This window comes from Megalobrama amblycephala, linkage group LG14 (assembly GCF_018812025.1).
Source record: "Megalobrama amblycephala isolate DHTTF-2021 linkage group LG14, ASM1881202v1, whole genome shotgun sequence".
NCBI lineage: Eukaryota > Metazoa > Chordata > Actinopteri > Cypriniformes > Xenocyprididae > Megalobrama > Megalobrama amblycephala.
The window spans coordinates 10,837,812-10,847,057 of NC_063057.1; positions in this window are offsets into that span (position 1 = coordinate 10,837,812).

Below are 9,246 nucleotides of genomic sequence, written 5' to 3' on the forward strand. Positions count from 1 at the left end.
CTGAAAGCTCTGAGGAATTCAAGAGAAGTGCCATGCAACATAAATGCTGAAGAGCTTATATATTTCTGATAAGCCAATAAAACCCAGCAAGGCCAAACCCACATTGAGCGAAATAAAGATATGCACTTTGATTTTGCTGACGGACAGCCCAAGAGCAGTTAACTGAATGGTCCAGCCCGGGCCTGATGATTGTAAAACAACATTTTTGGCGTACCGAGCAATTACCACACCAGCCACGGGAGAACGCCCATCCTGTTTCTGTGTGTACACGTATACTGACGGGATGCCAGTTAGCACCAAACCAACCTATCCTCGCCAGCCCCGTGTGTCTGCCGAAAGTAGCCTCTCCCCAGGGTGTGCTGTGTCCGCTGTGCCACTAATGATGCCTGGTCTTTGCAGTTCTCTTAATAGGCTCATTAAAAGGCCTGTCACTGCTGAGCGGTCCCTCAGCTATGGCTAATGACACTGCGGCAGTGGATCTCACATGCACACCTTCATGTTTTCGTCATAATAGAGCGTGTTCTAATTCTCATTTTAGTCTTTTAGAAAGTGTCTGAACTTTCAGTTATGGACATTGCAAATGATAACAGGATTAAGATAACTGGGATAGAGTGGCCTGTGGGACCTAAATCAATGATAGTGACTCACCAGAATTTGTTTAAAGAGCATTACAGCACAGCGTTAAGTGATTCTTTTTAGGAAACAAGGTTGACAGAGTGTTGACACTACCATCTTGTGGTCAGTAAAAAAACTGCCTGACAGATTAAAATTAGGGCTTGGTTTCACATACAGGGTTTAGATTAAGTCAGGATTAGGCCTTAGTTAAATTAGGACATTTAAGTAGCTTTAAAAAAAGTGCCTTAGAAAATAACATTACTGATGTGCAACTTGAGACAAAAACAATGGCACAGACATACTTGAAGATATATTTTATTAAGTTGCTTTAAGTTATAACAGTTCAAACATGCATTTTAGTCTTAAGCCTTGTCTGTGAAACCGGGGGTATAGGTGTTTACATTTACTGAAAAAAATATGACGGGTGCTTGCAAGTGAAAAACCACCATGATGGTTGTGTCATAGTTCGTTGGCAGGGTGTCGCTATGCGGTTGCTAAGGTGATCTGAGTGTTGCTATGCGACTGTTTTCTCATCCGCAAGGCAAAAACCTTAAGAAATGACCCAAGCCAGCTTCACTTTTTACTATTTTTAATACAATTTATAACACTTTAATTTACAACACTTAAAAAAATCATATTATCATATAGTCATATTATATAAATCATATGTGTGTGTGTGTGTGTGTGTGTGTATGTATATTGAAATCTACAATCTGACACTGTAGATTAGGGAAAAAATCATGCTGGTCAGCCTAGGAATCAGTACAGGCTTATATTGCATGACAGTCCACGGCCTGATAATAGCTGTTATAAAGCAAAAACAGAATAAATCAGGCACAAAATAATAGGGTGGAATAGGAAATTGATTTGGCTTTTGTTTAAACAGAGAAATAGTTTTGTTCACTTTTTTTTTTTTTTTTTTTTTTTTTTTTTTTTTCAGGGGACCACTGTGACATTTTCTGGACACACGTGATTCTTGTTTATCATTGCGGTGCCTCTTGGCAAACAGAGAGCTGAACATTGTGTTCTTGAGTGTCTTTTTACAACAACCATCAGTCGGCCAAAGAATGTTCTTTTTTGGCGTCACCTTCGCCCCTGCCTCAACAGGACTCCAGGTTTCTTTGCTTCTCCTCACTTTCTTATCTTTTATCCTTTCCCTATTTCTGTTATTTTCTGCTTCTTTTCCATTACAAACATCAAAACTAGCTTTTTACATTTTCTTAAAGTGACAGTTCACCCAAAAATGAAAATTCAGAACTTTAATGATGACAGAATTTTCATTTTTGAGTGAACTGTCCCTTTAAGAAAAGTGTTGTGCTCTCATTGGTGCAATGTTTTGAAACGTGTATTTAGGCCTACCGTATGATGTATGATTTTTTGGTATCACTCATGTCTGTAACACAACTTATGCGTGCAATCTTTATATCCATATTCACAAGCCATATTGTCTTCACCTTGTTTGCATACATATTTCTGCAACGTTTCTGTGCACCTCTTCTTTGCAACTGCTTTGCAGGAGTGTTCATTTAACTTTCAAAACTCAATTCAAAACCTTCAAGTCGAGTGATAAAACATCACTCTCTGACTAAATGTGTCACAAACTTTGATCTGGCTTTGAACACGGGACGTTTTCAGATTCAAAAGAGTTTCTTTCGCACAAATGTAGTGAGGCCTCAGTGCCCCGGAAACCCCAGACAGCACATTGCTTTCCTAAGAAAGCGGTAAAATCCCCGCAGGAGGTCTGGCATTCAGCCAGGGACGCACCATCCAACCACAAACAAAATATGTTGACAGACACGTCATTCAGCCAATCACATCGCTCAGTCATCCTGGAGCCGACCTATTGTGACAGATTAATTTCAGTAATGTTCGTCACAGCCCTTCCTCTGCCGTTCTGACTGTGCGTGTTATCCTAACCACACACTCGCATCGTGGTGAACTTATTGACTCCACTACAAACTTTTTGTAGTGCTCTTTCATAGTTTGAGAGACTATTGAATTGTGCTTTATTTAAATATCAACGTTGTCTCAGATGTTTCTCCTAATAAATTTAGAAAACAAATGAGGCATTTGTTGACTGCAAGAGTATTGTGCAATAAAATAAATAATTTGGTATTGGAATAAACAGATGAGAAATGTTTGAGTTCATACTGAACTTTGAAGACTGAGCACAGTTGTTTAGATCTCTTCTTTCTTTTAAATCTTAATCTTCATTTCATTGCTGTGTACACTCTTAAGCATAAAGGTTCTTTATTGGCATTGATGGTTCTATGAAGTCCATGGAACCTTTCCACTGCACAAAAGGTTCTTTATAGTGGAAAAAGGTTCTTTAGAATGTTCTTTCACTGAAAGGTTCTTTGGGGAACCCAGAATGGTTCTTCTATGGCATTGCTGCGAAAACCCTCTTTTGAAACCTTTATTTTTAAGTTTGTAGGAGAAACAATTGAGATATTAAGAGTTGTCATTGGAGTTGTCATTTTGTAGAAAAATGTGACATAACTTTGACGTATGACATAACCAGGAATACAATGGCCATATTGTCTTTCACAAACTCAGAAGTCCAGGGAAATTTTGTTTTAGTACAATTTAATCCCATTTTACATAATACGAAAATATTAGCAAAATTAACGTCACAAGCCTCACAGGTTTTTTTTTTTTTTTTTTTTTTTTTTATAATTCCAAAATATCTTGAGCAGTTTGTATATGCAAATCTATTTAAGTACTACAATTCAGTTTAAAAACCCTTTATGTCAAAAGATAAATTCCCTAAAGGAAGTCAGGAGTGTCAGCCCATGTGAGTGTGAATGTTCCAGACATATAAACACTCCAGTGCAAGTCAACAGTGGAGGGAAAAAAAAAAAAAAAAAAAAAAGGAAAAAACAGACCAAAACAATGTGTGCGGACGATGTGTACTCACCTCCGGCTCTCTCTCCTCTCTGTCTGCCTGTCTCTCTCTTTCTCCCTCAATCCATCCGGCCACGTTGACGATCAGGTGCTAGAAAGAGAAAAAACAGAACAGACAAGTGTTCACTGCTATTTCCCTTCTTCAAATGAGCGCTCTCATCACCCTCTGTCGTCTTTTCATTCTCTGTTTCAGTTGTGCTGCATCTATTCCTCCCGGTAATGAAACTTTTGACACGCGCGCACACACACACACACCCACATTGTCACAGGTACAGCTGTGCAACCTCTCCAAAGTCCAGTGTCTTGTATAATGCTCCTTTGAATAACTATTTTTATGACCTGTTGCCCAATGATTCATACTGGTTGCACAACCAGGCAAAGCGCACACATCTGGATATATACACACATACACACACAACGGTGAGCATGGCCAGTAATCAGCAAACTCCCACACAGAGAAAAGGAGAGATGGAGCCGATAATATACAGCTCAGGCTTAAGTTTACCTGCTAAACTTATAATACAACATTAAGGAGCAATCGACTTGATCTAGTCTATATGTTGAGACTTGTACGAGAGAATCGGATGTGATGCATGTGAGTTTAGGGAGTAATTTGATTCTCATTCATATTGGCCAATTTGAATTGCGCTGATGCAATTCAATGTCATGTTTAAACAACAACAACAACAACCATCACCACCACAGGGAGAAAACAAGTTCTGAGACTGGTAGGTCACTGAACTGTGCTCTAAGAAAGGTTTTGAGAAGTTTTGATGAACGGATTTAGCATTATTATCTTGACAATGGAGTGGTTTCAAGTTAGAATAACAATTTACTTTTCTCCAAAGTGTTGAAGGAATAAACCGGGTTCAATACAATGTTAAGCTCTATTAACAACATAACACAGAAAACTGATAACAGTCTCATCCCTCAATTTGTGTAAAACAAGCAAAAATACTAATGCACTTACAGTGGAAGTCTATAAATGTCTTGCTAAAATAAATGTATTTGAACATTACATCTGTTAACATGAAATAAAATTGCTGCCAAAATCATATACATCCGCTAATCAAAGCTACTTTCATGTGATGTGCACAAGAATAACAAAAAGCTGATTTAGTAGCTCAAACAACATATGTTTTTGTACAGTATAGAATAATAAAATACATCATAATTAAAGGGGATTTTACAAAAATATAGTCTTTACAAGTATACTTTAAACCAGTGGTTTTCAAACCTGTCCTGGAGGCACCCCAGCCCTGCACATTTTGTATGTTTCCCTTATCAGACACACCCAATTTAGTTCTTACAGTTTCAACTAACAAGCTGATGAGATGAATCAGGTGTGATAAATGAGGGGGACACACAAAATGTGCAGGGCTGGGGTGCCTCCAGGACAGGTTTGAAAACCAATGCTTTAAACCCTTAAAGTGCATGCCCTTTATTTCTCACATGGTCAGTCGATTACTTTAAACCTTTTTTTGTTTCTACTAAGCGATAAGTGAAATTTTACTTTGTGATAATCAACAGCATGACACAAAGGATGACGAGATATGAGTAACGTTCCTTTAAGAAATATGATGATTCAGAAAAAATCCAAATACTTAATCTCATTTACAATATATAAATCACCACAAGAGTTTCATGGGTATTATTAATAATATAAAATACAGTTCAAAAGTTTGGGGTTGGTAAGATTTTTTTTATTTATTTATTTTTTTTTATTTATTATAAAAACAGTTGTGAACTTTATTTTAAAAACTTTATTTTACAGTATGTGCACTTACTTATTTATTTATTTATTTATTTAGGAAAAGGGGGAACAATGCATATTAATGAACATTAAGACAAATGTAAATATGCCAGATTATAGCCTTAGGCTAATTTCCATCTGCAGACCCCCTGGCAGGTAGATGTTACACATAAAAAGAAAGAAAGAAAAAACTATATACAACACAATAAGACAAAGACAAATACGCTAATACAACAGTCAATATTAAAATACACAATAGAACAGCGACAAGTTAATTAGAGGAAGAGAAATAATAATACTAATTTACAGTTCATCTGTATTGCACTGAGTCTAAGAGAGAGAGAAAAGTAATAATAAAATATGGATATTGCACAGGCCCATCTTACAAACTTAACTAATTAGAAAGCAGTTCACATATGATCGCATGTTTGGGTCTCTCTCAACCACCGTTTCAATTGTGTTTTAAAAGTAAGAAAAGTTGTACATTCCCTCACTGAAAGTGGGATACTGTTCCAAAACCTTGAGCCCTGAAATGATAGAACATTTTGAGAAAAGGTTGTATGTCTAAAAGGGGGCTCACAGTCACCTCTAACGGTGGCTCGCGTTACTCGTAAACCAGAGCCACTAAGAGATTTCTGTTTATGTGTACGTACAGGGTCCTAACTGGGTAATATATGGTAACTACTAAATTATTTTCATGATTTGTTATCACAGCATTTTTTCTTTTGTCAAATCTACTTAATTAAATAATTAAAGGTGCCCTCGAATGAAAAATTGAATTTATCTTGGCATTGTTAAATAACAAGAGTTCAGTACATGGAAATGACATACAGTGAGTCTCAAACTCCATTGTTTCCTCCTTTTTATATAAATCTCATTTGTTTAAAAGACCTCCGAAGAACAGGCGAATCTCAACATAACACCGACTGTTACGTAACAGTCGGGGCGTACGCCCCCAATATTTGCATATGCCAGCCCACGTTTCCAACATTATAAAAGGCATTAGACAAGGGCAGCCAGTATTAACATCTGGATGTGCACAACCAAATCATCAGACTAGGTAAGCAAGCAAGAACAATAGCGAAAAATGGCAGATGGAGCAATAATAACTGGCATGATCCATGAGAAAATTATATTTTTAGTGATATTTGTAAACTGTCTTTCTAAATATTTCGTTAGCATGTTGCTAATGTACTGTTAAATGCGGTTAAAGTTACCATCGGTTATTACTGTATTCACGGAGACAAGAGCCGTCGCTATTTTCATTTTTAAACACTTGCAGTCTGTATAATGCATAAACACAACTTCATTCTTTATAAATCTCTCCAACAGTGTAGCATTAGCCGTTAGCCATGGAGCACTATCAAACTCATTCAAAATCAGAAGTAAACAATATAGCAGTATACAATACTCACATAATCCGCCGCATGCATGCCGCATGCATGACGAACACTTTGTAAAGATCCATTTTGAGGGTTATATTAGCTTTGTAAACTTTGTTAAGGCACTGTTCAAGGCAAGCGCGAGCTCTGTGGGCGTGGACCACGGGATTTAAAGGGGCCGCAGCATAAAATCGGCGCGTTTATAATGATGCCCCAAAATAGGCAGTTAAAAAAAATTAATAAAAAAAAATCTATGGGGTATTTTGAGCTGAAACTTCACAGACACATTCAGGGGACATCTTAGACTTATATTACATCTTTTAAAAACATAATCTAGGGCACCTTTAATGTGGTTCAGATAACATAATATTTAGAGTTTCTGTTGATTAAACCAATCACCTTCATTGTATTAACTCAAATTTTTTATTTAAATGAACTCAAATTTTTAAGGCAACCAGGTAACTTACTTTAAGTTAAACCAACAATTCTTGGGTTAAGGTTAGTTTTAGGGGTAGGTTCAGGGTTAGTACCCGTTATTACCCAGTAATTGTACAGGAACTGTATTGTGGAACAGGACTGTAAAATAAAGTGCTAATGTAAAAACAGTAATATTGTGAAATATTATTATAATTGAAAATAACTGTTTTCTATTTTTTTATATTTCAAAATGTAATTTATTCCTCTGATGGTAAAGCTGAATTTTCAGCATCATTAGTCCAGTCTTCAGTGTCACATGATCCTTCAGAAATCATTCTAATTTGCTGATTTGGTGCTCAAAGAACTTTTCTTGTCAAAAAAGGATATTTGTGGAAACCAAGATTTTTTTTTTTTTTCAAGATTTTTTGATGAGAACAATTTATTTGAAATGTGTTTCTTTTGATCAATTTATATTTGTACATTTGTCATCATTTGTCACTTTTGATCAATTTAAAGGTGCGGTAAGTAGATTTTGATGTCGGGCTGACACCAACAACAAACATGTAACCTATCAGCATTAGGGGGCGTAGCTATAATGGTCGAGGAGACAGAAAGAGCAAGAGAGAGAAAAGCTTTCCAAAGCTTTCCAGCTAAGTGGGAAGGCCTGAAAACAGATGTGGAGGCTGCTTTGATTCAGCTTCAAATGTGAGTAACACTGGGTTTTGATTGTCTGGAGTTGCTGTGCTGTTTGCGACTAACAACGGAAACATTGTATTTACTCTTGTGTACTGTGCGTTCATTTTTTGTGACGTTCATTCATCATCTGTGCTTTATTATTCGTGACGCATTTTGTTGCGCGTCAGCTGTGATAAACAGACATCCACTTTCACATTGCGTGTGTAATAGTGGCCAGCTAGTAGGAGTTGTGCAGATAAACCACTGCGCACCAACGATCACTAGAGAATGCCGTGTTTAGCGTCATTGATAGTGCACTCGACTCGCATGCCAGCAGCGATCGGGCTGGGGTTCAAGACCGACTCAGTGAAGAGAGGGGTGGGTTTGTTTGGGTTGATTTCAAATATCAACAATGTCCAACAGCGTTTTTCAAAATCTACCTACTGCACCTTTAAAAGTACTAATTTCTTTTTGCCATTAATATCTAATAAGATAAATGTATTATTTTATTAATACTATTTTTTTATCTCTTTATATCTCTCTTCCTCTGTCTTTATCTCTATGCAACACTACTCTGTACCACATCTAATGTTCAAATAAACACAGATTTTGTACATCCCACTGGGCAGAAGTTAACACACCATGTACAAATACTACACCCACAACTTTATCAGTTACACACTTCCAAACATGAGCAACCACTTTTACACTTGAGATATGACTGGCTTTGTAAAAACCCTGAACATTCAATTCTTACAGTCCACATTGCAAACTTCACACACACATTAATTAACACTAAACCAGCTAAACTGGGTTCTGGATATGAGTAGGTGACGTTCCTATTCAGTCATACTGCTAGGTGAATCGAGGTCTGTTTTTGGTCACGTGTGTGTCAATTTGTTATTTCTTCCTAACTTCTACTCTGCTTAAAATAAAAAGTACATTTTCTAAAAAATATGTGAGCCTATACAAAAACCTGCCGAAGGTTAGCATGCTGTGGGTGGTTGCTAGGGTGTTGCTATGTGGTTTCTAAGGTGTTTTGTGGCGTTGCTTTGAGGTTGCTATAGCTAGGTGGTTTCTTTAGGGTGATTACTAATGTTCTCAAACTAAAAAAAGCCCACCCACGATATATGATATCTGGTCTTAAGATCTGACTTTTGTCCCTCTTTCAGAGTAAGTCTATGGGGTTTTTTCACAGTTTTGTCTTTCACAAGGATATAAAAGTAAATCTGATTGCTTTGAAATGTAACAGCAAACATTTCCTCAAAAAAACCACATGATTTCAGGTATCATTCAGGTCTGTAGAATTTACCTAAGTATGAACCTTAGTAAGCTTTAATAAATCTTGTTAAACTCTTTAAATGGCAAAAATGGGTCAGCAGTCACATGCTGAGAAATAAAAAAAAAATTTTTTTATGTAACCAGAAAAACGTCTCAAAGCCACATTGATACGACAGTTGATGTCTTGGTTTGAATCTGATGACTGGACCAGTTTCTGAT